At 41.7% G+C, this 27,822-nt stretch overlaps 1 protein-coding gene, 29 non-coding genes and 3 pseudogenes across 31 annotated transcripts in view; 1 reads left to right on the plus strand and 32 right to left on the minus strand.

Moving 5' to 3' along the window:
• Positions 1 to 27,822, plus strand: part of LOC135464328 (serine-rich adhesin for platelets-like) — a 375,213-nt gene that overhangs the window by 235,863 nt on the left and 111,528 nt on the right. The window lies entirely within an intron of this gene.
• LOC135465288 (5S ribosomal RNA) lies at positions 228 to 345 on the minus strand. Its single transcript, XR_010443983.1, has one exon. It is a non-coding gene; the product is annotated as a 5S ribosomal RNA (ribosomal RNA).
• On the minus strand, positions 614 to 732 carry LOC135464993 (5S ribosomal RNA). Its single transcript, XR_010443707.1, has one exon. It is a non-coding gene; the product is annotated as a 5S ribosomal RNA (ribosomal RNA).
• On the minus strand, positions 1,010 to 1,129 carry LOC135465325 (5S ribosomal RNA). The gene has a single exon (XR_010444017.1). It is a non-coding gene; the product is annotated as a 5S ribosomal RNA (ribosomal RNA).
• LOC135465042 (5S ribosomal RNA) lies at positions 1,401 to 1,519 on the minus strand. Its single transcript, XR_010443753.1, has one exon. It is a non-coding gene; the product is annotated as a 5S ribosomal RNA (ribosomal RNA).
• Positions 1,790 to 1,908, minus strand: LOC135465106 (5S ribosomal RNA). The gene has a single exon (XR_010443813.1). It is a non-coding gene; the product is annotated as a 5S ribosomal RNA (ribosomal RNA).
• LOC135465044 (5S ribosomal RNA) lies at positions 2,185 to 2,303 on the minus strand. Its single transcript, XR_010443755.1, has one exon. It is a non-coding gene; the product is annotated as a 5S ribosomal RNA (ribosomal RNA).
• Positions 2,574 to 2,692, minus strand: LOC135464994 (5S ribosomal RNA). The gene has a single exon (XR_010443708.1). It is a non-coding gene; the product is annotated as a 5S ribosomal RNA (ribosomal RNA).
• Positions 2,967 to 3,085, minus strand: LOC135465302 (5S ribosomal RNA). The gene has a single exon (XR_010443996.1). It is a non-coding gene; the product is annotated as a 5S ribosomal RNA (ribosomal RNA).
• Positions 3,357 to 3,476, minus strand: LOC135465208 (5S ribosomal RNA). The gene has a single exon (XR_010443908.1). It is a non-coding gene; the product is annotated as a 5S ribosomal RNA (ribosomal RNA).
• On the minus strand, positions 3,747 to 3,865 carry LOC135465206 (5S ribosomal RNA). The gene has a single exon (XR_010443906.1). It is a non-coding gene; the product is annotated as a 5S ribosomal RNA (ribosomal RNA).
• Positions 4,138 to 4,256, minus strand: LOC135464995 (5S ribosomal RNA). Its single transcript, XR_010443709.1, has one exon. It is a non-coding gene; the product is annotated as a 5S ribosomal RNA (ribosomal RNA).
• On the minus strand, positions 4,530 to 4,648 carry LOC135465270 (5S ribosomal RNA). Its single transcript, XR_010443966.1, has one exon. It is a non-coding gene; the product is annotated as a 5S ribosomal RNA (ribosomal RNA).
• On the minus strand, positions 4,919 to 5,037 carry LOC135465107 (5S ribosomal RNA). Its single transcript, XR_010443814.1, has one exon. It is a non-coding gene; the product is annotated as a 5S ribosomal RNA (ribosomal RNA).
• LOC135464996 (5S ribosomal RNA) lies at positions 5,310 to 5,428 on the minus strand. The gene has a single exon (XR_010443710.1). It is a non-coding gene; the product is annotated as a 5S ribosomal RNA (ribosomal RNA).
• On the minus strand, positions 5,700 to 5,817 carry LOC135465246 (5S ribosomal RNA). Its single transcript, XR_010443943.1, has one exon. It is a non-coding gene; the product is annotated as a 5S ribosomal RNA (ribosomal RNA).
• On the minus strand, positions 6,092 to 6,210 carry LOC135465046 (5S ribosomal RNA). Its single transcript, XR_010443757.1, has one exon. It is a non-coding gene; the product is annotated as a 5S ribosomal RNA (ribosomal RNA).
• LOC135465331 (uncharacterized) lies at positions 6,479 to 6,599 on the minus strand (annotated as a pseudogene).
• LOC135465109 (5S ribosomal RNA) lies at positions 6,868 to 6,986 on the minus strand. The gene has a single exon (XR_010443816.1). It is a non-coding gene; the product is annotated as a 5S ribosomal RNA (ribosomal RNA).
• LOC135465333 (uncharacterized) lies at positions 7,257 to 7,374 on the minus strand (annotated as a pseudogene).
• Positions 7,652 to 7,773, minus strand: LOC135465332 (uncharacterized; annotated as a pseudogene).
• LOC135465320 (5S ribosomal RNA) lies at positions 8,045 to 8,164 on the minus strand. The gene has a single exon (XR_010444012.1). It is a non-coding gene; the product is annotated as a 5S ribosomal RNA (ribosomal RNA).
• On the minus strand, positions 8,435 to 8,553 carry LOC135465110 (5S ribosomal RNA). The gene has a single exon (XR_010443817.1). It is a non-coding gene; the product is annotated as a 5S ribosomal RNA (ribosomal RNA).
• LOC135464997 (5S ribosomal RNA) lies at positions 8,833 to 8,951 on the minus strand. Its single transcript, XR_010443711.1, has one exon. It is a non-coding gene; the product is annotated as a 5S ribosomal RNA (ribosomal RNA).
• On the minus strand, positions 9,223 to 9,341 carry LOC135465022 (5S ribosomal RNA). Its single transcript, XR_010443734.1, has one exon. It is a non-coding gene; the product is annotated as a 5S ribosomal RNA (ribosomal RNA).
• Positions 9,617 to 9,735, minus strand: LOC135465111 (5S ribosomal RNA). The gene has a single exon (XR_010443818.1). It is a non-coding gene; the product is annotated as a 5S ribosomal RNA (ribosomal RNA).
• Positions 10,004 to 10,122, minus strand: LOC135465257 (5S ribosomal RNA). The gene has a single exon (XR_010443954.1). It is a non-coding gene; the product is annotated as a 5S ribosomal RNA (ribosomal RNA).
• Trnak-uuu (transfer RNA lysine (anticodon UUU)) lies at positions 15,983 to 16,075 on the minus strand. Its single transcript has 2 exons — positions 16,039 to 16,075; positions 15,983 to 16,018 (listed from the first exon to the last, which is right to left on the minus strand). It is a non-coding gene; the product is annotated as a tRNA-Lys (tRNA).
• On the minus strand, positions 17,311 to 17,403 carry Trnak-uuu (transfer RNA lysine (anticodon UUU)). The gene is made up of 2 exons: positions 17,367 to 17,403; positions 17,311 to 17,346 (listed from the first exon to the last, which is right to left on the minus strand). It is a non-coding gene; the product is annotated as a tRNA-Lys (tRNA).
• On the minus strand, positions 24,015 to 24,107 carry Trnak-uuu (transfer RNA lysine (anticodon UUU)). The gene is made up of 2 exons: positions 24,071 to 24,107; positions 24,015 to 24,050 (listed from the first exon to the last, which is right to left on the minus strand). It is a non-coding gene; the product is annotated as a tRNA-Lys (tRNA).
• Trnak-uuu (transfer RNA lysine (anticodon UUU)) lies at positions 25,692 to 25,784 on the minus strand. Its single transcript has 2 exons — positions 25,748 to 25,784; positions 25,692 to 25,727 (listed from the first exon to the last, which is right to left on the minus strand). It is a non-coding gene; the product is annotated as a tRNA-Lys (tRNA).
• Trnak-uuu (transfer RNA lysine (anticodon UUU)) lies at positions 26,179 to 26,271 on the minus strand. Its single transcript has 2 exons — positions 26,235 to 26,271; positions 26,179 to 26,214 (listed from the first exon to the last, which is right to left on the minus strand). It is a non-coding gene; the product is annotated as a tRNA-Lys (tRNA).
• Trnak-uuu (transfer RNA lysine (anticodon UUU)) lies at positions 27,445 to 27,537 on the minus strand. The gene is made up of 2 exons: positions 27,501 to 27,537; positions 27,445 to 27,480 (listed from the first exon to the last, which is right to left on the minus strand). It is a non-coding gene; the product is annotated as a tRNA-Lys (tRNA).

Genomic DNA, 27,822 nt, shown 5'->3' on the forward strand with positions numbered 1-27,822 from the left:
GCATGGAATATCAGAACAAGTGCACCAAACAGTGAAGAGGCTGGATGGCCGTTTGAACGAAGACAACAAACTCCCTGCCATCCCACGTCTGTCTTGGCTTAGATGGACCATACAAGTCACGCTAGGGGCGATAACTCTTATCCACATTTCCCCACCCACCATGGGTACATACATCTTTGTATTAATGAAGAAAAATAGAAAAAAAAAAAAAATAAAAAGAGGTTGCTAGCCTACAGCACCCGGTGTTCCCAGGCGGTCACCCATCCAAGTACTAACCGGGCTCGACGTTGCTAACTTCGATGTTCGGACGAGAACCGGTGTTTTCAACGTGATATGGCCGTAGGCAGGTGCTGGGGTAAAACTTTGCTAGTGGTGAAATAAAATGCATGGAATATCAGAACAAGTGCACCAAACAGTGAAGAGGCTGGATGGCCGTTTGAACGAAGACAACAAACTCCCTGCCATCCCACGTCTGTCTTGGCTTAGATGGACCATACAAGTCACGCTAGGGGCGATAACTCATATCCACATTTCCCCACCCACCATGGGTACATACATCTTTGTATTAATGAAGAAAAATAGAAAAAAAAGAAAAAAAAAAAAAGATGTTGCTAGCCTACAGCACCCGGTGTTCCCAGGCGGTCACCCATCCAAGTACTAACCGGGCTCGACGTTGCTTAACTTCGGTGTTCGGACGAGAACCGGTGTTTTCAACGTGATATGGCCGTAGGCACGTGCTGGGGTAAAACTTTGCTATATATTGGTGGTGAAATAAAATGCATGGAATATCAGAACAAGTGCACCAAACAGTGAAGAGGCTGGATGGCCGTTTGAACGAAGACAACAAACTCCCTGCCATCCCACGTCTGTCTTGGCTTAGATGGACCATACAAGTCACGCTAGGTTCGATAACTCATATCCACATTTCCCCACCCACCATGGGTATATACATCTTGGTATTAATGAAGAAAAAGTGAAAAAAAAAAAAAAAAAAAAAAAAGAAGTTGCTAGCCTACAGCACCCGGTGTTCCCAGGCTGTCACCCATCCAAGTACTAACCGGGCTCAAAGTTGCTCAACCTCGGTGTTCGGAACGAGAACCGGTGTTTTCAACGTGATATGGCCGTAGGCACGTGCTGGGGTAAAACTTTGCTATATATTGGTGGTGAAATAAAATGCATGGAATATCAGAACAAGTGCACCAAACAGTGAAGAGGCTGGATGGCCGTTTGAACGAAGACAACAAACTCCCTGCCATCCCACGTCTGTCTTGGCTTAGATGGACCATACAAGTCACGCTAGGGGCGATAACTAATATCCACATTTCCCCACCCACCATGGGTACATACATCTTTGTATTAATGAAGAAAAAGGGAAAAAAAGAAAAAAAAAAGAGGTGGTTAGCCTACAGCACCCGGTGTTCCCAGGAGGTCACCCATCCAAGTACTAACCGGGCTCGACGTTGCTTAACCTCGGTGTTCGGACGAGAACCGGTGTTTTCAACGTGATATGGCCGTAGGCACGTGCTGGGGAAAAAGTTTGCTATATATTGGTGGTGAAATAAAATGCATGGAATATCAGAACAAGTGCACCAAACAGTGAAGAGGCTGGATGGCCGTTTGAACGAAGACAACAAACTCCCTGCCATCCCACGTCTGTCTTGGCTTAGATGGACCATACAAGTCACACTAGGGGCGATAACTAATATCCACATTTCCCCACCCACCATGGGTACATACATCTTTGTATTAATGAAGAAAAAGGGAAAAAAAGAAAAAAAAAGAGGTTGTTAGCCTACAGCACCCGGTGTTCCCAGGCGGTCACCCATCCAAGTACTAACCGGGCTCGACGTTGCTTAACCTCGGTGTTCGGACGAGAACCGGTGTTTTCAACGTGATATGGCCGTAGGCACGTGCTGGGGTAAAACTTTGCTATATATTGGTGGTGAAATAAAATGCATGGAATATCAGAACAAGTGCACCAAACAGTGAAGAGGCTGGATGACCATTTGAACGAAGACAACAAACTCCCTGCCATCCCACGTCTGTCTTGGCTTAGATGGACCATTCAAGTCACGCTAGGGGCGATAACTGATATCCACATTTCCCCACCCACCATGGGTACATACATCTTTGTATTAATAAAGAAAAAGTGAAAAAAAAAAAAAAAAAAAAAAAGAGGTTGCTAGCCTACAGCACCCGGTGTTCCCAGGCGGTCACCCATCCAAGTACTAACCGGGCTCGACGTTGCTTAACTTCGGTGTTCGGACGAGAACTGGTGTTTTCAACGTGATATGGCCGTAGGCACGTGCTGGGGTAAAACTTTGCTATATATTGGTGGTGAAATAAAATGCATGGAATATCAGAACAAGTGCACCAAACAGTGAAGAGGCTGGATGGCCGTTTGAACGAAGACAACAAACTCCCTGCCATCCCACGTCTGTCTTGGCTTAGATGGACCATACAAGTCACACTAGGGGCGATAAATCATATCCACTTTTCCCCACCCACCATGGGTACATACATCTTTGTATTAATGAAGAAAAAGAGAAAAAAAAAAAAAAAAAGAGGATGCTAGCCTACAGCACCCGGTGTTCCCAGGCGGTCACCCATCCAAGTACTAACCGGGCTCGACGTTGCTTAACTTCGGTGTTCGGACGAGAACCGGTGTTTTCAACGTGATATGGCCGTAGGCACGTGCTGGGGTAAAACTTTGCTATATATTGGTGGTGAAATAAAATGCATGGAATATCAGAACAAGTGCACCAAACAGTGAAGAGGCTGGATGGCCGTTTGAACGAAGACAACAAACTCCCTGCCATCCCACGTCTGTCTTGGCTTAGATGGACCATACAAGTCACGCTAGGGGCGATAACTCATATCCACATTTCCCCACCCACCATGGGTATATACATCTTGGTATTAATCAAGAAAAAGTGAAAAAAAAAAAAAAAAAAAAAGAGGTTGTTAGCCTACAGCACCCGGTGTTCCCAGGCGGTCACCCATCCAAGTACTAACCGGGCTCGACGTTGCTTAACCTTGGTGTTCGGACGAGAACCGGTGTTTTCAACGTGATATTTCCGTAGGCACGTGCTGGGGTAAAACTTTGCTATATATTGGTGGTGAAATAAAATGCATGGAATATCAGAACAAGTGCACCAAACAGTGAAGAGGCTGGATGGCCGTTTGAACGAAGACAACAAACTGCCTGCCATCCCACGTCTGTCTTGGCTTAGATGGACCATTCAAGTCACGCTAGGGGCGATAACTCATATCCACATTTAACCACCCACCATGGGTATATACATCTTGGTATTAATGAAGAAAAAGAGAAAAAAAAAAAAAAAAAAGAGGTTGTTAGCCTACAGCACCCGGTGTTCCCAGGCGGTCACCCATCCAAGTACTAACCGGGCTCGACGTTGCTTAACCTCGGTGTTCGGACGAGAACCGGTGTTTTCCAACGTGATATGGCCGTAGGCACGTGCTGGGGTAAAACTTTGCTATATATTGGTGGTGAAATAAAATGCATGGAATATCAGAACAAGTGCACCAAACAGTGAAGAGGCTGGATGGCCGTTTGAACGAAGACAACAAACTCCCTGCCATACCACGTCTGTCTTGGCTTAGATGGACCATTCAAGTCACGCTAGGGGCGATAACTCATATCCACATTTAACCACCCACCATGGGTATATACATCTTGGTATAATGAAGAAAAAGAGAAAAAAAAAAAAAAAAAAGAGGTTGTTAGCCTACAGCACCCGGTGTCCCCAGGCGGTCACCCATCCAAGTACTAACCGGGCTCGACGTTGCTTAACCTCGGTGTTCGGACGAGAACCGGTGTTTTCAACGTGATATGGCCGTAGGCACGTGCTGGGGTAAAACTTTGCTATATATTGGTGGTGAAATAAAATGCATGGAATATCAGAACAAGTGCACCAAACAGTGAAGAGGCTGGATGGCCGTTTGAACGAAGACAACAAACTCCCTGCCATCCCACGTCTGTCTTGCATAGATGGACCATACAAGTCACGCTAGGGGCGATAACTCATATCCACATTTCCCCACCCACCATGGGTACATACATCTTTGTATTAATGAAGAAAAATAGAAAAAAAAAAAAAAAAAAAAGATGTTGCTAGCCTACAGCACCCGGTGTTCCCAGGCGGTCACCCATCCAAGTACTAACCGGGCTCGACGTTGCTTAACTTCGGTGTTCGGACGAGAACCGGTGTTTTCAACGTGATATGGCCGTAGGCACGTGCTGGGGTAAAACTTTGCTATATATTGGTGGTGAAATAAAATGCATGGAATATCAGAACAAGTGCACCAAACAGTGAAGAGGCTGGATGGCCGTTTGAACGAAGACAACAAACTCCCTGCCATCCCACGTCTGTCTTGGCTTAGATGGACCATACAAGTCACGCTAGGTTCGATAACTCATATCCACATTTCCCCACCCACCATGGGTATAACATCTTTGTACTAATGAAGAAAAAGTGAAAAAAAAAAAAAAAAAAAAAAAGGTTGCTAGCCTACAGCACCCGGTGTTCCCAGGCGGTCACCCATCCAAGTACTAACCGGGCTCGAAGTTGCTTAACTTCGGTGTTCGGACGAGAACCGGTGTTTTCAACGTGATATTTCCGTAGGCACGTGCTGGGGTAAAACTTTGCTATATATTGGTGGTGAAATAAAATGCATGGAATATCAGAACAAGTGCACCAAACAGTGAAGAGGCTGGATGGCCGTTTGAACGAAGACAACAAACTCCCTGCCATCCCACATCTGTCTTGGCTTAGATGGACCATACAAGTCACGCTAGGGGCGATAACTCATATCCACATTTCCCCACCCACCATGGGTACATACATCTTTGTATTAATGAAGAAAAAGGGAAAAAAAGAAAAAAAAAGAGGTTGTTAGCCTACAGCACCCGGTGTTCCCAGGCGGTCACCCATCCAAGTACTAACCGGGCTCGACGTTGCTTAACCTCGGTGTTCGGACGAGAACCGGTGTTTTCAACGTGATATGGCCGTAGGCACGTGCTGGGGTAAAACTTTGCTATATATTGGTGGTGAAATAAAATGCATGGATTATCAGAACAAGTGCACCAAAACAGTGAAGAGGCTGGATGGCCGTTTGAACGAAGACAACAAACTCCCTGCCATCCCACGTCTGTCTTGGCTTAGATGGACCATACAAGTCACGCTAGGGGCGATAAATCATATCCACATTTCCCCACCCACCATGGGTACATACATCTTTGTATTAATGAAGAAAAAGAGAAAAAAAAAAAAAAAAAAGAGGTTGTTAGCCTACAGCACCCGGTGTTCCCAGGCGGTCACCCATCCAAGTACTAACCGGGCTCGACGTTGCTTAACTTCGGTGTTCGGACGAGAACCGGTGTTTTCAACGTGATATGGCCGTAGGCACGTGCTGGGGTAAAACTTTTCTATATATTGGTGGTGAAATAAAATGCATGGAATATCAGAACAAGTGCACCAAACAGTGAAGAGGCTGGATGGCCGTTTGAACGACGACAACAAACTCCCTGCCATCCCACGTCTGTCTTGGCTTAGATGGACCATACAGTCACGCTAGGGGCGATAAATCATATCCACATTTCCCCACCCACCATGGGTACATACATCTTTGTATTAATGAAGAAAAAGAGAGAAAAAAAAAAAAAAAAAGAGGTTGCTAGCCTACAGCACCCGGTGTTCCCAGGCGGTCACCCATCCAAGTACTAACCGAGCTCGACGTTGCTTAACTTCGGTGTTCGGACGAGAACCGTGTTTTCAACGTGATATGGCCGTAGGCATGTGCTGGGGTAAAACTTTGCTATATATTGGTGGTGAAATAAAATGCATGGAATATCAGAACAAGTGCACCAAACAGTGAAGAGGCTGGATGGCCGTTTGAACGAAGACAACAAACTGCCTGCCATCCCACGTCTGTCTTGGCTTAGATGGACCATACAAGTCACGCTAGGGGCGATAACTCATATCCACATTTCCCACCCACCATGGGTACATACATCTTTGTATTAATGAAGAAAAATAGAAAAAAAAAAAAAAAAAAAAAAGAGGTTGTTAGCCTACAGCACCCGGTGTTCCCAGGCGGTCACCCATCCAACTACTAACCGGGCTCGACGTTGCTTAACTTCGGTGTTCGGACGAGAACCGGTGTTTTCAACGTGATATGGCCGTAGGCACGTGTTGGGGTAAAACTTTTCTATATATTGGTGGTGAAATAAAATGCATGGAATATCAGAATAAGTGCACCAAACAGTGAAGAGGCTGGATGGCCGTTTGAACGACGACAACAAACTCCCTGCCATCCCACGTCTGTCTTGGCTTAGATGGACCATACAAGTCACTCTAGGGGCGATAACTTATATCCACATTTCCCCACCCACCATGGGTACATACATCTTTGTATTAATGAAGAAAAATAGAAAAAAAAAAAAAAAGAGGTTGTTAGCCTATAGCACCCGGTGTTCCCAGGCGGTCACCCATCCAAGTACTAACCGGGCTCGACGTTGCTTAACCTTGGTTGTTCGGGACGAGAACCGGTGTTTTCAACGTGATATTTCCGTAGGCGCGTGCTGGGGTAAAACTTTGCTATATATTGGTGGTGAAATAAAATGCATGGAATATCAGAACAAGTGCACCAAACAGTGAAGAGGCTGGATGGCCGTTTGAACGAAGACAACAAACTGCCTGCCATCCCACGTCTGTCTTGGCTTAGATGGACCATTCAAGTCACGCTAGGGGCGATAACTCATATCACATTTAACCACCCACCATGGGTATATACATCTTGGTATTAATGAAGAAAAAGAGAAAAAAAAAAAAAAAAGAGGTTGTTAGCCTACAGCACCCGGTGTTCCCAGGCGGTCACCCATCCAAGTACTAACCGGGCTCGACGTTGCTTAACCTCGGTGTTCGGACGAGAACCGGTGTTTTCAACGTGATATGGCCGTAGGCACGTGCTGGGGTAAAACTTTGCTATATATTGGTGGTGAAATAAAATGCATGGAATATCAGAACAAGTGCACCAAACAGTGAAGAGGCTGGATGGCCGTTTGAACGAAGACAACAAACTCCCTGCCATCCCACGTCTGTCTTGGCTTAGATGGACCATTCAAGTCACGCTAGGGGCGATAACTCATATCCACATTTAACCACCCACCATGGGTATATACATCTTGGTATTAATGAAGAAAAAGAGAAAAAAAAAAAAAAAAAGAGGTTGTTAGCCTACAGCACCCCGGTGTCCCCAGGCGGTCACCCATCCAAGTACTAACCGGGCTCGACGTTGCTTAACCTTCGGTGTTCGGACGAGAACCGGTGTTTTCAACATATGGCCGTAGGCACGTGCTGGGGTAAAACTTTGCTATATATTGGTGGTGAAATAAAATGCATGGAATATCAGAACAAGTGCACCAAACAGTGAAGAGGCTGGATGGCCGTTTGAACGAAGACAACAAACTCCCTGCCCATCCCACGTCTGTCTTGGCTTAGATGGACCATACAAGTCACGCTAGGGGCGATAACTCATATCCACATTTCCCCACCCACCATGGGTACATACATCTTTGTATTAATGAAGAAAAATAGAAAAAAAAAAAAAAAAAAAAAAAGGTGTTGCTAGCCTTCAGCACCCGGTGTTTCCCAGGCGGTCACCCATCCCAAGTACTAACCGGCTCGACGTTGCTTTAACTTCGGTGTTCGGACGAGAACCGGTGTTTTTCAACGTGATATGGCCGTAGGCACGTGCTGGGGGTAAAACTTTGCTAATATGCTGGTGAAATAAAATGCATGGAATATCAGAACAAGTGCACAAACAGTGAAGAGGCTGGATGGCCGTTTGAACGAAGACAACAAACTCCCTGCCATCCCACGTCTGTCTTGGCTTAGATGGACCATACAAGTCACGCTAGGTTCGATACTCATATCCACATTTCCCCACCCACCATGGGTATATACATCTTTGTACTAATGAAGAAAAAGTGAAAATAAAAAAAAAAAAAAAAAAGGTTGCTAGCCTACAGCACCCCGGTGTTCCCAGCGGGTCACCCATCCAAGTACTAACCGGGCTCGAAGTTGCTTAACTTCGGTGTTCGGACGAGAACCGGTGTTTTCAACGTGATATTTCCGTAGGCACGTGCTGGGGTAAAACTTTGCTATATATTGCTGGTGAAATAAAATGCATGGAATATCAGAACAAGTGCACCAAACAGTGAAGAGGCTGGATGGCCGTTTGAACGAAGACAACAAACTCCCTGCCATCCCACATCTGTCTTGGCTTAGATGGACCATACAAGTCACGCTAGGGGCGATAACTCATATCCACATTTCCCCACCCACCATGGGTACATACATCTTTGTATTAATGAAGAAAAAGGGAAAAAAAGAAAAAAAAAGAGGTTGTTAGCCTACAGCACCCGGTGTTCCCAGGCGGTCACCCATCCAAGTACTAACCGGGCTCGACGTTGCTTAACCTCGGTGTTCGGACGAGAACCGGTGTTTTCAACGTGATATGGCCGTAGGCACGTGCTGGGGTAAAACTTTGCTATATATTGGTGGTGAAATAAAATGCATGGATTATCAGAACAAGTGCACCAAACAGTGAAGAGGCTGGATGGCCGTTTGAACGAAGACAACAAACTCCCTGCCATCCCACGTCTGTCTTGGCTTAGATGGACCATACAAGTCACGCTAGGGGCGATAAATCATATCCACATTTCCCCACCCACCATGGGTACATACATCTTTGTATTAATGAAGAAAAAGAGAAAAAAAAAAAAAAAAAAAAAAAAAAGAGGTTGTTAGCCTACAGCACCCGGTGTTCCCAGGCGGTCACCCATCCAAGTACTAACCGGGCTCGACGTTGCTTAACTTCGGTGTTCGGACGAGAACCGGTGTTTTCAACGTGATATGGCCGTAGGCGCGTGCTGGGGTAAAACTTTTCTATATATTGGTGGTGAAATAAAATGCATGGAATATCAGAACAAGTGCACCAAACAGTGAAGAGGCTGGATGGCCGTTTGAACGACGACAACAAACTCCCTGCCATCCCACGTCTGTCTTGGCTTAGATGGACCATACAAGTCACGCTAGGGGCGATAAATCATATCCACATTTCCCCACCCACCATGGGTACATACATCTTTGTATTAATGAAGAAAAAGAGAGAAAAAAAAAAAAAAAAGAGGTTGCTAGCCTACAGCACCCGGTGTTCCCAGGCGGTCACCCATCCAAGTACTAACCGAGCTCGACGTTGCTTAACTTCGGTGTTCGGACGAGAACCGGTGTTTTCAACGTGATATGGCCGTAGGCATGTGCTGGGTTAAAACTTTGCTATATATTGGTGGTGAAATAAAATGCATGGAATATCAGAACAAGTGCACCAAACAGTGAAGAGGCTGGATGGCCGTTTGAACGAAGACAACAAACTCCCTGCCATCCCACGTCTGTCTTGGCTTAGATGGACCATACAAGTCACGCTAGGGGCGATAACTCATATCCACATTTCCCCACCCACCATGGGTACACACATTATTGTATTAATGAAGAAAAATAGAAAAAAAAAAAAAAAAAAAAAAGAGGTTGTTAGCCTACAGCACCCGGTGTTCCCAGGCGGTCACCCATCCAAGTACTAACCGGGCTCGACGTTGCTTAACCTCGGTGTTCGGACGAGAACCGGTGTTTTCAACGTGATATGGCCGTAGGCACGTGTTGGGGTAAAACTTTTCTATATATTGGTGGTGAAATAAAATGCATGGAATATCAGAATAAGTGCACCAAACAGTGAAGAGGCTGGATGGCCGTTTGAACGACGACAACAAACTCCCTGCCATCCCACGTCTGTCTTGGCTTAGATGGACCATACAAGTCACTCTAGGGGCGATAACTTATATCCACATTTCCCCACCCACCATGGGTACATACATCTTTGTATTAATGAAGAAAAATAGAAAAAAAAAAAAAAAGAGGTTGTTAGCCTATAGCACCCGGTGTTCCCAGGCGGTCACCCATCCAAGTACTAACCGGGCTCGACGTTGCTTAACCCCGGTGTTCGGACGAGAACCGGTGTTTTCAACGTGATATGGCCGTAGGCACGTGCTGGGGTAAAACTTTGCTATATATTGGTGGTGAAATAAAATGCATGGAATATCAGAACAAGTGCACCAAACAGTGAAGAGGCTGGATGGCCGTTTGAACGAAGACAACAAACTGCCTGCCATCCCACGTCTGTCTTGGCTTAGATGGACCATACAAGTCACGCTAGGGGCGATAACTCATATCCACATTTCCCCACCCACCATGGGTACATACATCTTGGTATTTTTTTTTTTTTTTTCAAAGATTGAATTTATTCCCAATAAACGTTTACGAAAACATACATACACAGAGACATATCAGTAACGGAATAATATTGAGATTCACAGCGCAGCCTACTTAAAAACAAAACAGGTCACAGACAAGTTTGGATTGCTGTGTGACTCTTGTAATCATCAAATCACTTTGTTAGCGGAGTAGATAAATTAGCCTGTCATTGTCTACCCTACAGAAGATTTTGTTGTGACACCAATACTTTTGAAACAGTGACCGATTTAACCGATAGAAATCAACATGAACTCTTGTCTTAATCATACCTTTAGCCACGGCAACGATCGTACTTCCATCTCTTTGCTCATTTTGAAACACCACTTGGTTTCTTGCACACCAAGTGCAAAATTGTAACACTGTAATTATATATAACACAACAGCCCTCACTTCCGGACTAAGAGGAAAATTAAGTGATTTGTAAATTAGTGTGTCCTTGTCAAGACTCGGCAAAACGCGACCATAAAGAACAAACACCCGGCTGAATTCCCGGAACACCTGAGAGACAATATGACATTGAACAAACAAATGGTCATGTGTTTCCGAACCAGAACAAAATACACAGGAGTCGTCAGTGGCGATATTACGCCTCAGTAGTCTTTCTTTGACGGGCAAAATATCATGAACAAGCTTAAAACAGAAATTGATCAAGTTAGGATCTAAAAACTTGTGGAACACCGTTTACCAAACAACATCCCATCTCAACTGCGGAGATGTTAACATCACCCGTGGTGCCTGTAAGGCTTTCGTGACAAGCTGATCATAAATAACTTTACTAGGGTACATCACAGAAGGTAACGTTTGACCACTATAGAATTCCTTAAAAGCATTTATCGCAAACTGGTAGAAGGGTGTGTTACGTTCTGAGTGTGGGACACTGTGCCTGGCAAATTCAGGACAAACACTCCTCAAAGATAAACCTAACCAGTAAATCGCAAAATATTTCCAGTCGGCCTCAGAACCATAAACCAATTTTAATACATGTCGTACGGCTAAAGCTTTCGCTTTGCACTCAACATTATGAACATTTAAACCTCCACTCTTAAATTTATTGTGTACAACAACCCGCTTTAAACTCTCAGGCTTATTATTCCACAAAAATTTAAATACTATCTGCGTACATTGAGTGACACATTTAGCAGGTAACAAAGTACATTGTGCTGTGAACCATAAAACCGCTAGGGCGACAGTGTTAATTAGTACAGCCCTCCCCCTAAGAGTTAAATATCTTCCACACCAAGAAGTTATATTTTTCTTAACTTTATTTAAGACACGAGTACAGTTGAGTTCCGCCTGGTCTTTTCCAAAAAAAATTCCACAAATTTTGGAATCCTGAACAGTATTCAACCCTAAATCAGGCACTAACGAACTATCCCAATTTCCAATAGGTAGGACAGTGGTCTTGGACAGATTCAGTTTTGCCCCAGATGCCCTGCCGTAATTTTCGGTCAAAGTAACCACTTCTTGCACGGAACTTTCATCTGAGAGAATTGCCGTAGTGTCATCCGCAAAGGCAGAAACCTTAGCCTGCTTAGTTGTTCCCGGCATGGCAACACCATTAATCACACTGGACTTCCTAATCGCCGATATAAACGGCTCTAACGATAAAACGTACAACAGTGGAGATAGAGAACACCCCTGGTGGACTCCTCTATTTAAACTAAGTTGTTCACTTATGTGTCCATTTACAATCACACTGCTGGAGATATTTGTGTACAGTAATTTAACCCATGCACAAAATTCGGACCCAAAATTAAACATCTCTAAACATTTGAACAAAAAGGACCAATCAACCCTGTCAAAAGCCTTCTCCTGATCTAAATTTAAAAAGCATGCCTTCAAATCTTTCTGTTCCATGTAATCGTAGACATCACGTAAAAGATGTAAATTGTCGAATATACTACGACCTGGTATTCCACAAGTTTGGTTCTGATTAACCACGTTGTCAATAACAGATTTTAAACGATTACATAAAGCTTTTGACACAATTTTGTAATCTACGTTCAGTAAACTAATAGGCCTCCAATTCCTTATGTCCGTTGCATTATTGGGGTCCTTACATAGCAATGTGATAAGACCACTCCGCTGGGACGGGCTTAAACTGCCGGAGCGAAAACAACAATTGACAACTTCAGTAAATACATTGCAAATCAGAGGCCAGAACGTTACATAAAACTCGGCCGGTAGGCCATCACAACCAGGTGAACGGTATTTACACATATTATTTACAGCAAACAAGAGCTCTTGTTCCGTCAATGCGCCCTCACAAAGAGCTTTACAATTATCATTTAACTTCGGTAATTCTGATAAGAAACGCGCCTTGACACACAAAATCAGTATCCTGCTTACTGTACAATTGTTTGTAATATACCCTGATACATTTAGCAATTTCATGCTGGGATTTATGGGACTGAGACTCATTCCCATGACACCTAATTTCCTTTATCATTTTCTTTTTTCCCCTCCCCACTTCCCTCCTAATAAAATACTTCGTAGGCTTTTCCCCCTTATCAAAGTGAACAGCCTTAGCCCTAATAACCGATCCCGCATGTCTGTCTCTATTTAAACAATTAATAGTCTTCTTTACATTATCAATCTTATCACTATTTACAACAGGGTTTGTCTTTAATACATTCAATTCATCTTGTAGATCAAACAACTGGCTCTTTTTCCTTAATGAAACTTGGGAAAAATAATTACGTATTACATCTTTACAATCCTTTTTGAAAGACTCCCACCTGTCCACTAAGGTATCATCACAAATGTCACAATCAGAAAAAATACTTACAAAGACATCATTTATTTGTACAGCAAGTTCATCGTCATTCAAAACAGAAGTGTTACATTTCCAATAAAACGGACCCCAAGTAATTACCTCCGTAAAATGTACATCAACAATAGGACAAGAATGATCAGAAAAGGAGACATGTTTAACATCACAAACGGTTACATAACTCTGAACAGCATTAGGAAGGTAGAATCTATCAAGCCGACTAGCGCACTGGCCTCTTGACCAGGTGTAGCACCGTTTGTCCGGATGAAACTTCCTAAAAATATCACACACCTCAAAATCATATTTAATACTATTAATTTCATCAATACCAACATTTCTCACATTATTTGCAGACCCATTTCTATCCAATATAATATTTTCAACGCAGTTAAAATCCCCACCAAGAATGACTAATTCACTCCTACGCATTACACTGTCTAGATTAGAAATGAATTCTTTCCTATCCTGTGGATTATTAGGAGCATATATACATATCAGATTAAGAGCCGTGTCATTAATTGTCACTTTAACACTTATTAGGACATTAGAACATCTAACGACATTACGTATTACACAGTCAACGGTGTATCTAATCACAATCCCTACCCCACAACTTTTACTTGACCCGTAGGCCCACCTAGCATCCCCTGGAATTTTAAAATTCCCAGCGTCCTTATAATGTTAAAAATGTGTTTCTTATAAGAACAAAATATTATTATCAAAAACAAATTGTTGTACCTGCTCCTGCTTTGTAACAGCGCGCAGGCCATTAACATTTAAATTGCCAAAACGTATGTTAGATACGAGAGACATTAATCAGATAAGAAAACTATGAAGGTACATACCCATTGTTCATGTGGGATCATATCCATGAACATATCCTAGTAAAATCTATTCATTGTCTTTACGCGCTCTCGAACGAGAGGCGAAAGATTTCCTGCGCCGATACTCTAATAACATTTTATCAGTACCTTGAGAGGGGGTGGGTGTCATGATTTCAGATATGTCCGAGTCCCCCTGCATTAAGCAATCCAACGGTAGAGTGCTCCATAATGTCGATGACGTCCCCTCCGGTTCATTGTCCAGTTTTGCTCTCTTTTGTTCAACGGGCTCTGGAGATCGCACGCAGTGGACTTCCGCCTCGACTTCTATCGCACCAGACAAATCTCTGGTGACACCATCACGGTCTTTGGTGACATTGGGTACAACGCGCGTACCTCTGTCACACTCCATGTCACCCACTGGATCATCCTCCGCTCTGGTAGCGTCAATCTCAGTTTCGTCATCTGCGCCCATTTCTTCGTTATCATCATCATCACCATCACGACTATCACCATCGCCATCACTATCTACGTCAACATCATCACCATCTACTCCTTCGTTGTCAATTATGTTGTTGTCCTTGTCCAGTTTAACAATTTCCATGGCAGGAGGCGGAAACTCTAAGTCATCGTCGCTACCGCCCCCAACAACGTCAACGTCAATTATGACGGGGGGCCTCCGTGGCTCAGTCGGTTAGTGAGCTAGCGCAGCGTAGTGACCCAGAAGCCTCTCACCAATGCGGTCGCTGTGAGTTCAAGACCAGCTTATGCTGGCTTCCTCTCCGGCCGTACGTGGGAAGGTCTGCCAGCAACCTGCTGATGGTCGTGGGTTTCCCCCGGGCTCCGCCCGGTTTCCACCCACCATAATGCTGGCCGCCGTCGTATAAGTGAAATATTCTTGAGTACGGCGTAAAACACCAATCAAAAAAAAAAAAAAATCAATTATGACGTCCTGATCGGGGCCCTGCCCGCTCGCCGTATTCTGCACAGAATTCTTCACTTTGGACGCATACGTTAAAGCCCTAGCACAGCAGTTACCACTTGCATGTTCCATCAAGCCACACATACGACACGCTCGTGTGCAATCCTTCACAGTGTGGGGATCATCATGAGGGGAGAACCTCGAACAGTTATCGCACCATAAGGCACAGCATTCCATGACTTTATGCCCATTTTGTCCACACTTCCTACATTCGTAGATTTGCCCAGGGTATGTAAACATTACTACCTCACCCCCCAGGTTAATAAAGTTTGGCACATACCGCGTTTTGTGACACCTGAACCGATATACTCGAATACCAGTTCGCACGCCCGCAAATTCCTTGTCAGAAAACCGTGGTTTCGTAACACTAAGGCACTCTCCGTATGGTTTCAAAGCGGACGTTATCAAATCATCGGACATTTCATCAGGGGCCCAGTGAGCAGTAAGGTTCATAAACACAGAACTGGCCGGGGTTATATTCCATACGGTGTCACCAAGAACAAACTTTTCCTGCTTCAACAGAGCACTATGTGCAGCCTGTGTGGCAACACGAACATAGAAAATCTTCTTCAGGTAATTCTTTTGAAAACACACTAAGTCAGATTTAATGTTAATCACACTTGACAAAGCCCCAATAAAATCTCTTTGGACGGCAGATGAAAAGGTTACACTGCTACGTGTAGACATAGCTACGGACAATGGCCTGTCCGGCTTGTTCAGAACAGAGAAATAAACAGGCTTCGACATTATCATGAAATTTGACTGGGCCACGGCCCAAATCCCACAAAAAAAGACACCCTCGAACTGAGCAAAGTCTTGTCAACAATATGGCACAAAAATATTGTACAAAAACAGTCACTATACCGATTTGTTGCGCTGGAAAAAAGCATGTGTTCACTCCACTCCCTTATACCTTCCTTCATTTTGAATCTTAAAAACAAAAGAAAATTAATTGAAAAAAAAACCCAACGGAAAATCAGCTAGGTGGAATGGTGAGAAAAGGGAAAAAATAGTACGCCCGAAATGGGACTCGAACCCACGACCCTCAGATGACATCTGAATGAGATCTCGTAAAAGTCTGATGCTCTACCGACTGAGCTATCCGGGCAGCCGTATGAATATTCGAAAAATGAGTTCTATTGAATCGAGCAATCTTTGTCTCATCCATTTCCCTGTACTTGACAGTGGTACATGATTTTGTGTCAAATTCATTCTTAGACATATAAAAATACGATTGATGGTTTATTTCGGCCACAGTTATCAGCTAACATACATGCAACATTTTATAGGCCATTAGAGAAAATATTGGGAAAATTTACATTAAATGGGCATCTTTCGCTGGGCCTTTAAAGGTCGGGCTAACGGAGAAAACTTTTGCCCATTTTCCAGGTAGGTGGTTCCCCGGGAACTGTACAGTTCGGAAACTTAGAAACAAAAGAAAAACAATTGATCTCTTAAAAAAAATAAATACAGTTTTCAAGCTTAAAAACAAAACAAAAACAATTGATCTCTTAAAAGTCTGATGCTCTACCGAGTAAGCTAACCGGCCAGCCGTATAAATATTCGAAAACAGATTTCTGCTTTGTCAAGCAATCTTCGTCTCATTCATTTTCGTGTGCCGAAGAGTTTTGAAAGATATTTTGTAGACTTAGTTCTTAGACATTTAAAAATACGATTGATGGTTTATTTTGTCGACAATTATCAGCTAACATACATGCAACATTGTGTAGGGCATTAGACAAAATACTGGAAACAATTTCCATTAAATGGGCTTCTCTGGTTGAGCTTTTAAACGCCGGGAAAACGGAGAAACCTTCTGCCGATTTTCCAGGTTGATGGTTCCCAAGGAACTTTAAGATTTTGAAATTTAAAAACAAAAAAAAAACAATTGATCCCTTAAAAGTCTGATTCTCCACCGACTGAGCTTTTCGGGCAGCCATATATATAAATATTCAAAAAAAAATTTCTGCTTAGTCAAGCAATATTTGTCTCATTCATTTTCGTGTGTTTAAGAGTGTTGAATGATGTTTTTTAATCTCAGATTTTAGACATATAAAAATACGATTGATGGTTTATTTTGCCGAAAATTAACAGCTAAAAGACAAAGAATATTGTGTAGGGCATTATCAAAAACAGTGAGAATAAATTTGCACTGAATGGGCATTTTTCGCTGGCCCCTCATAAGCCGGAAAACCCAGAAAATTTCTGCCGATTTTCCAGGTTGGTGTTTTCCCGAGAACTTCAAAATTTTGACACTTAAAAATAAAAGAAAATTTATTAAAAAAAAAAAAAACCAACGGAAAATCAGCTAGGTGGAATGGTGAGAAAAGGGAAAAAATAGTACGCCCGAAATGGGACTCGAACCCACGACCCTCAGATGACATCTCAATGAGATCTCTTAAAAGTCTGATGCTCTACCGACTGAGCTATCCGGGCAGCCGTATAAATATTCGAAAAATGAGTTCTGCTGAGTCGAGCAATCTTTGTCTTATCCATTTCCCTGTACTTGACAGTGGTACATGATTTTGTGTCAAATTCATTCTTACACATATAAAAAAACGATTGATGGTTTATTTTGCCGAAAATTATCGGCTAAAATTCATGTAATTTTGTGGACGGTATTAGCAAAAACAGTGAGAAGAAATTTGCACTCAATGGGCTTTTTTCGCTGGCCCCATTGAAGGCTTCTCTGGTTGGGCTTTTGAACGCCGGGAAAACGGAGAAACCTTCTGCCGATTTTCCAGGTTGATGGTTCCCAAGGAACTTTAAGATTTTGAAATTTAAAAACAAAAAAAAAAAAAATTGATCCCTTAAAAGTCTGATGCTCCACCCACTGAGCTTTCCGGGCAGCCATATATATAAATATTCAAAAAAAATTTTCTGCTTAGTCAAGCAATCTTTGTCTCATTCATTTTCGTGTGTTTAAGAGTGTTGAATGATGTTTTTTAATCTTAGATTTTAGACATATAAAAATACGATTGATGGTTTATTTTGCCGAAAATTAACAGCTAAAAGACAAAGAATATTGTGTAGGGCATTAGCAAAAACAGTGAAAATAAATTTGCACTAAATGGCTTTTTTCGCTGGCCCTTCAGAGGCCGAAAACCCAGAAATCTTCTGCCGATTTTCCAGGTTGATGTTTCCCCGGGAACTTCAAAATTTTGACACTTAAAAATAAAAGAAAATTAATTGAAAAAAAAAACACTAACGGAAAATTAGCTAGGTGGAATGGTGAGAAAAGGGAAAAATAGTACGCCCGAAATGGGACTCGAACCCACGACCCTCAGATGACATCTGAATGAGATCTCTTAAAAGTCTGATGCTCTACTGAGCTATCCGGACAGCCGTATGAATATTCGAAAAATGAGTTCTGCTGAGTCGAGCAATCTTTGCCTCATCCATTTCCCTGTACTTGACAGTGGTACATGATTTTGTGTCAAATTTATTCTTAAACATATAAAAGAACGATTGATGGTTTATTTTGCCGAAAATTATCGGCTAAAATTCATGTAATTTTGTGGACGGCATTAGCAAAAACAGTGAGAAGAAATTTGCACTAAATGGGCTTTTTTTGCTGGCCCCATTGAAGGCCGGAAAACCCAGAAAATTTCTGCCGATTTTCCAGGTTGATGTTTCCCCGGGAACTTCAAAATTTTGACATTTACAAACAAAAGAAAATCAATTGAAAAAAAAAAACCAACGGAAAATCAGCTAGGTAGAATGGGGAAAAATAGTACGCCCGAAATGGGACTCGAACACACGACCGTCAGATGACATCTTTTTTTTTTTTTGAAAATTGTTGAATTTATTCCCAGATGGTCATCAAATACACAAGATTTCACAATACCCGGCTATCGCAAACTTTTGAAATCACAAGGCAGTCTTAATTAAAATAAAATATCACAGAAAAGATGACTGCTTTGCGAATAGAACAATTGCACATTAGCTGCTCATTTCAATAAATACACTAATTTATCATTCCGTAATGTACAGAAGACTTTGTTTATACACCAGATTTTCTCGAAAGATGGCCTGCCTAGTCGAAATAAGTCAACATGAATACGGGTTTTAATTATTCCTTTGGCAGCCTTAACAATAGCAACAGAATCCCTGTTTTTTTCTGAAATATTATGTCGTTGCGTGCACACCAAATACTAAACTGAAGAACACATATGACATACACCATCACCGCTCTAACTTCCTGGTTAAAGGTGGAATGGAATACCTTGTAAATTAATGTTTCCGAGTCCATATTTGGTAGGTAGTTCGCAAACAAAACAAATATCCGGTTAAAGTCATTAAACACATCCTGAACGATTTTACATTGTACAAACAGATGTTGCCGAGTTTCAGACAGGGAGCAAAAAACACACAAGTCATCGGTGGCTACATTTCTCCTAAGAAGTTTTTCCTTAACGGGCAAAATGTCATGAACCAACTTGTAACTGAAGTTGACCAAATTGTGATCTAAGAATTGATGAAAAACAGTTTTCCATATTCTAACCCAGTCCAAATGCGGCATAGACACCATTGCTCTTGGACAATGTACTATTTTTGTTACAAAATATTCATAAATATACCTGCTTGAACACAATGTTACAGGTTGCTGTACACCTGTGGTAAATTCTCCCCAGGCGCTCAAGGCCAGTCTATAAAAAGGTGGAATGTTTTCAGAATGTGGGACATTGGAACGACAGAATTCACGACAAACATGCCTTAGGGGTAAACCCAACCAATAGATGGCAAAGTATTTCCATTCCGCTGTTGTTCCATGAATTAATTTTAAAACATGCCGAGTAAGAAGTGCTTTTATTTTACATTCTATATTATGTACGTTTAGACCGCCATTCCCTATTTTATTATTTACGACAACTCTCTTCAAACTTTCGGGCTTGTTATCCCACAAAAATCTGAACACAGTTTGGGAACATTGATTGACACATTTAGGTGGCAACAGAGTACACTGTGCAGAAAACCATAAGACAGCTAAAGCAACTGTATTAATTAAGACAGACCTCCCCCGTAGGGTCAAATATCTTCCATTCCATGCTGATACATGTTTCTTTACCTTACTTAAAACACGCTCAGAATTGAGTTCTGTTTGATCTGGTCCAAAAAATATCCCACAAATCTTTGAATTTGTAGTGATGTTAAGCCCACCACTGTGCACGTTAGTTTCCCAGTTACCAATGGGAAGAACCGTGCTTTTCAACAAGTAGAGTTTTGCTCCTGAGGCTTTTCCATAACTTTCTGCTAGTTTAATTACATGCGGAATAGAACTCTCTTCAGATAAAATTGCAGTCGTATCATCTGCAAATGCCGACACTCTTGTTTCCTTATTTGTGCCGGGTAACCGTACACCATTAATTTCGTCATTGTTTCTAATGGCGGCTATAAAGGGCTCTAAGGACAAAACATACAATAATGGTGACAAAGAACAACCCTGTCGGACACCTCGACTCAGTTTAAATTCTTCTGTTATGTGCCCGTTCACAATAACACTACTTGTAATGTCAGTATATAATAATTGCACCCACTTACAAAAGTCGGGTCCGAAGTTAAATTTCTCTAAACATTTGAACAAAAATGACCAGTCTACTCTGTCAAAGGCTTTCTCCTGGTCTAAATTAAGAAAGCATCCTTTTAAATCTTTTGTTCAACATAATCATATGTATTTCGTAATAAGTGAAGGTTGTCAAAAATACTTCGGCCTGGTATTCCACGTCTGATTCTGAAGTACAATTGTATCGAGCACATTTTTTAACCGATTGCACAAAGCTTTAGAAACAATCTTATAATCTACATTTAGTAAGCTAATTGGCCTCTAGTTTTTTATGCTTTCGGCATTGTCGGGGTCCTTACATAATAGTGTGATTAACCCAGAACGCTGTGAATTACTTAATCTACCCAAGTTAAAACAGTAATTAACTACATCCGTAAACACACCCGAAAACAGGGGCCAAAATTGTACATAAAACTCTGCTGGCAAACCGTCGCATCCCGGCGAACGGTTTTTAGACATATTTTTTACTGCAAAAAACAACTCCTGTTCAGTCAAAAGGCCTTCGCAGGCAGTTTTACAATCGTCATTTAACATCGGAAGCGATGACAAGAACTCATCTTGAATGGAGGAGTCAGTATCTTGTTCAGTATACAATTTCATATAATACGACCTTATACACTTAGCAATACCTTCCTGAGATTCATGGGATATTGAAGAATCACTATGACAAGTAATCCTTTTGATCATCTTCTTTCTGCCCCTACCAACTTCTCGTCTAATGAAATATTTGGTTGCTTTTTCTCCCTGATCAAAATGAACAGCTTTAGCACGGATAACCGCTCCCGCATGATTCGACTTATAAAGGGCATTTAGAGTCTTTTCCACATTGTCAATACGCTCCCAGTTAATGATTGGACTAGATTTTAACGCATTTAATTCTTGTTACAAATCACGTTTTTTGTTCATAGATTTCTGCTTACAGTAACTCCGAATCCTGTCTTTACATTCCCCTTTAAATGTCTCCCATCTGTCTATTAGATCTGCATGACCAGTTGTACAGACAGAGAAAATATCATGGAAGACGGATTTAATATTATAAAAAACGTCCGTGTCATTTAACACAGAAGTATTACACTTCCAGTAGAACGGCCCCCATGAAATGACATCTTCAAAAGAGATATCAAAGAACAAACACGAATGATCAGAAAAAGACACATGTACAGCATCACACTGGGTTACATACTTAAACACAGCGTTAGGGATATGAAATCTATCCAATCTACTGGCACACTGGCGCCTAGACCACGTGTAACAATTCTTATTCGGATGCAGTTTCCTAAAAATATCACAAATACCAAAATCTCTTTTCAAATTATTAATTTCGTCCACTCCATCATTCCTTCCATTAGTGGCACAGCCAGCTCTATCTAATTCAATGCTCTCAACACAATTAAAATCCCCACCCATAATAACCAACTCACTGCCCTGCATCACATTATCTAGATTAGAAATAAACTCTTTTCTTTCCTTTGGATTATTAGGGGCATATACACAAACAAGGTTTAAAGCAGTGTTGTTGAGCTCAATCCTAAGGTTTATGTAGCGACCGTTAGGGCACCTCTGTATTTTCCGTATAAAGCAGTCTACCGTATACCTAATAATTATTCCCACCCCACAACTTCGATTTGACCCATACGCCCACCTTGCATCGCCCGGGATTTGCAAATATGTGGTGTCATTATAGTTTTCGAAGTGTGTTTCCTGTAAGAATAGTACATCAGTTCCTTTATCGAAAACAAATTGCTTGACATGTTCTCGTTTAGACGGATCCCGTAAACCATTAATGTTTCAAGTCCCAAAACGAATATTATTTAAGCTCATTATACAAATAAGTAAAGGTAGAGCGTACATACCCATTGTGGTCAAATAAGAGAGCCCTAATTACGTTACAACTCATTTGTCTCTTTTCATTCGCTGCCTCGCACGAGAAGCAAGCGATTTTCTTTTCCTGTATTCCAGAAGCATGGTGTCCCCCTCCTGAGATGGAGTCGGCGTCATACAGTCTGACGACTGATCGACATCAACGCCATCATAATCAGTAGGATGGGAACTGGGCGGGATAGATGACGCTGCCTCCTCGGCTGTACTGCCATTGTCCAACTTAGCTCGCTTTTCCTCGACTGGGACTGGTGAACGCACGTCGGGAGCGTGCACGTCAGCCACGACCACATTCTTCACCCTCGGGATAGCTGATGACGTTTCATTATCACCAACATCCACTTCTTCGGTGTTCTTAGTATTCTCCCGGACGTCCATCTCCTTATCAGACTCGCTGTCGTCGCTGACGTCTTCATCGGCGCTGTCGTCACCATTCCCGTCGATTTCGTCTTCGTTCTCCTCGCTGTCTTGAACCAGTTCCATAGCAGGTGCGTTGAATGGGTCTTCATCGTCGCTGACGTCAACATCAATGTCATCTTGTTTTACGGCGTCTTCCTTATTATACTGGCGCATAGTCGGTAGGTTTCCCTTAACTCGCGCCGCGTACGACATTGCTCTCGCACAACAGTCACTGACCGTATGAAGCCCTGAGTAACACATTCGGCATGGATTTGTACAGTCCTTCTCTGTATGAGGATTCTCATGGGTGGGAAAAACCTTTGCAGTTAGAACACCACAGTGCCCTACACTCTGCCGCCTTGTGTGATTTTTGGCCACACTTCCGACATTCATAGGTTTGCCCGGGGTAGGTAAACATAACAATGTCACCACCGAAATTAATAAAATTTGGTACATAACGAACTTTGTGACACCTAAATCTGTAAATCCGAATACCTGTACGAACATGTGAGAGCTCCGGGTCTGAAAATCTGGGTTTCGTCACACCCAGGCATTCACCATAGGGTTTCAAAGCTGCCTCGATAGTGTCATCTGACATTTCATCCGGTGCCCAGTGGGCCGTCAGATTCAGGTAAACTGACGACGCGGGCATAATGGACCACGTCGTTCCATTTATAACAACATTGGATTTACTCACTAGGGCATTATGCCCAGCCACTGTAGACACGCGGAGATATAAGAGTTTCTTTAAATAATTCTTCTGAAAACTTATTAGCTCTGTCTTGATATTTAACACACTTGACAGAAAAGGAATAAAGTCCCTCTGGACAGCCGTAGAAAATGCCGGGCTGCTTCGTGTAGAGATTGACACAGACAAAGTTCTGCTTGGCCTGTTTACAGGCGAAAACGACACGGGCTTGGACATACCTGATCCAACGGGGCACACGCCCTTCACCAACCAGTAACCACTGGCCAAACTCAAGCTCTGTGGGCTCCCAGTTCACCAAAAAAACAGTCTCAAAAACAAGCGTTGTTGTTGCACAAATGTGTAAACAGCAGAGAATAACCGACACGTCCGTTCACTTCGCCGTCTAGCACCTCTCTCCTAAAAAAAATTTTGACACTTAAAAATAAAAGAAAATTAATTGAAAAAAAAAACCAACGGAAAATCAGCTAGGTGGAATGGTGAGAAAAGGGAAAAATATTACGCCCGAAATGGGACTCGAACCCACGACCCTCAGATGACATCTGAATGAGAGCTCTTAAAGGTCTGATGCTCTACCTAATGAGCTATCCGGGCAGCCGTATGAATATTCGAAAAATGAGTTTTGATGAGTCGAGGAATATTTGTCTCATCCATTTCCCTGTACTTGACAGTGGTACATGATTTTGTGTCAAATTCATTTCTTACACATATAAAAAAACGATTTGATGGTTTATTTTGCCGACAATTATTGGCTGAAATTCATGTAATTTTGTGGACGGCATTAGCAAAAACAGTGAGAAGAAATTTGCACTCAATGGGCTTTTTTCGCTGGCCCCATTGAAGGCCGGAAAACCCAGAAAATTTCTGCCGATTTTCCAGGTTGATGTTTCCCGTAGAACTTCAAAATTTTGACATTTACAAACAAAAGAAAATCAATTGAAAATAAACCAACGGAAAATCAGCTAGGTAGAATGGGGAAAAATAGCACGCCCGAAATGGGACTCGAAACCACGACCCTCAGATGAAATCTGAATGAGATGAGCAATCTTTGTCCCATCCATTTCCCTGTACTTGAGAGTGGTACATGATTTTGTGTCAAATTCATTCTTACACATATAAAAATACGATTGATGGTTTATTTCGGCCACAGTTATCAGCTAACATACATGCAACATTTTATAGGCCATTAGAGAAAATATTGGGGAAAATTTACATTAAATGGGCTTCTTTCGCTGGGCCTTTAAAGGTCGGGCTAACGGAGAAAACTTCTGCCCATTTTCCAGGTAGGTCGTTTCCCGGGAACTCTACAGTTCTGAAACTTAAAAACAAAAGAAAAACAATTGATCTCTTAAAAGTCTGATGCTCTACCGAGTAAGCTAACGGGCCAGCCGTATAAATATTCGAAAACAGATTTCTGCTTTGTCAAGCAATCTTCGTCTCATTCATTTTCGTGTGCCGAAGAGTTTTGAAAGATATTTTGTAGACTTAGTTCTTAGACATTTAAAAATACGATTGATGGTTTATTTTGTCGACAATTATCAGCTAACATACATGCAACATTGTGTAGGGCATTAGACAAAATACTGGAAACAATTTCCATTAAAAGGGCTTCTCTCGTTGGGCTTTTAAACGCCGGGAAAACGGAGAAACCTTCTGCCGATTTTCCAGGTTGATGGTTCCCAAGGAACTTTAAGATTTTGAAATTTAAAAACAAAACAAAAAAAAAATTGATCCCTTAAAAGTCTGATGCTCCACCGACTGAGATTTCCGGGCAGCCATATATATAAATATTCAGAAAAAAATTTTCTGCTTAATCAGGCAATCTTTGTCTCATTCATTTTCGTGTGTTTAAGAGTGTTGAATGATGTTTTTTAATCTCAGATTTTAGACATATAAAAATACGATTGATGGTTTATTTTGCCGAAAATTAACAGCTAAAAGACAAAGAATATTGTGTAGGGCATTAGCAAAAAACAGTGAAAATAAATTTGCACTAAATGGCTTTTTTCGCTGGCCCTTCAGAGGCCGAAAACCCAGAAATCTTCTGCCGATTTTCCAGGTTGATGTTTCCCCGGGAACTTCAAAATTTTGACACTTAAAAAATAAAAGAAAATTTATTGAAAAAAAACCCAACGGAAAATCAGGTAGGTAGAATGGTGAGAAAAGGGAAAAATAGTACGCCCGAAATGGGACTCGAACCCACGACCCTCAGATGACATCTCAATGAGATCTCTTAAAAGTCTGATGCTCTACCGACTGAGCTATCCGGGCAGCCGTATGAATAATCGAAAAATGAGTTCTGCTGAGTCGAACAATCTTTGCCTCATCTATTTCCCTGTACTTGACCGTGGTACATGATTTTGTGTCAAATTCATTTTTACACATATAAAAAAAAACGATTGATGGTTTATTTTGCCGACAATTATCGGCTAAAATTCATGTAATTTTGTGCACGGCATTAGCAAAAACAGTGAGAAGAAATTTGCACTAAATGGGCTTTTTTCGCTGGCCACATTGAAGGCCGGAAAACCCAGAAAATTTCTGCCGATTTTCCAGGTTGATGTTTCCCCGGGAACTTCAAAATTTTGACATTTACAAACAAAAGAAAATCAATTGAAAATAAACCAACGGAAAATCAGCTAGGTAGAATGGGGAAAAAATAGTACGCCCGAAATGGGACTCGAACCCACGACCCTCAGATGACATCTGAATGAGATCTCTTAAAAGTCTGATGCTCTACCGACTGAGCTATCCGGGCAGCCGTTTGAACATTTGAAAAATGAGTTCTACTGAATCGAGCAATCTTTGTCTCATCCATTTCCCTGTACTTGACAGTGGTACATGATTTTGTGTCGAATTCATTCTTACACATATAAAAATACGATTGATGGTTTATTTCGGCCACAGTTATCAGCTAACATACATGCAACATTTTATAGGCCATTAGAGAAAATATTGGGGAAAATTTACATTAAATGGGCTTCTTTCGCTGGGCCTTTAAAGGTCGGGCTAACGGAGAAAACTTCTGCCCATTTTCCAGGTAGGTCGTTTCCCGGGAACTCTACAGTTCTGAAACTTAAAAACAAAACAAAAACAATTGATCTCTTAAAAGTCTGATGCTCTACCGAGTAAGCTAACCGGCCAGCCGTATAAATATTCGAAAACAGATTTCTGCTTAGTCAAGAAATCTTCGTCTCATTCATTTTTGTGTGCCGAAGAGTTTTGAAAGATATTTTCTGGACTTAGTTCTTAAACATTTAAAAATACGATTGATGGTTTATTTTGTCGACAATTATCAGCTAACATACATGCAACATTGTGTAGGGCATTAGACAAAATACTGGAAACAATTTCCATTAAATGGGCTTCTCTCGTTGGGCTTTTAAACGCCGGGAAAACGGAGAAACCTTCTGCCGATTTTCCAGGTTGATTGTTCCCAAGAAACTTTAAGATTTGGAAATTTAAAAACAAAAAAAAAACAATTGATCCCTTAAAAGTCTGATGCTCCACCGACTGAGATTTCCGGGCAGCCATATATATAAATATTCAAAAAAAAACTTCTGCTTAGTCAAGCAATCTTTGTCTCATTCATTTTCGTGTGTTTAAGAGTGTTGAATGATGTTTTTTAATCTCAGATTTTAGACATATAAAAATACGATTGATAGTTTATTTTGCCGAAAATTAACAGCTAAAAGACAAAGAATATTGTGTAGGGCATTAGCAAAAACAGTGAAAATAAATTTGCACTAAATGGGCTTTTTTCGCTGGCCCTTCAGAGGCCGAAAACCCAGAAATCTTCTGCCGATTTTCCAGGTTGATGTTTCCCGTACAACTTCAAAATTTTGACACTTAAAAATCAAAGAAAATTGATTGAAAAAAAACCCAACGGAAAATCAGGTAGGTAGAATGGTGAGAAAAGGGAAAAATAGTACGCCCGAAATGGGACTCGAACCCACGACCCTCAGATGACATCTCAATGAGATCTCTTAAAAGTCTGATGCTCTACCGACTGAGCTATCCGGGCAGCCGTATGAATATTCGAAAAATAAGTTCTGCTGAGTCGAGCAATCTTTGCCTCATCCATTTCCCTGTACTTGACCGTGGTACATGATTTTGTGTCAAATTCATTCTTACACATATAAAAAAACGATTGATGGTTTATTTTGCCGACAATTATCGGCTGAAATTCATGTAATTTTGTGGACGGCATTAGCAAAAACAGTGAGAAGAAATTTGCACTAAATGGGCTTTTTTCGCTGGCCACATTGAAGGCCGGAAAACCCAGAAAATTTCTGCCGATTTTCCAGGT

Source organism: Liolophura sinensis, chromosome 4 (genome assembly GCF_032854445.1).
Source record: "Liolophura sinensis isolate JHLJ2023 chromosome 4, CUHK_Ljap_v2, whole genome shotgun sequence".
NCBI classification, from domain to species: domain Eukaryota; kingdom Metazoa; phylum Mollusca; class Polyplacophora; order Chitonida; family Chitonidae; genus Liolophura; species Liolophura sinensis.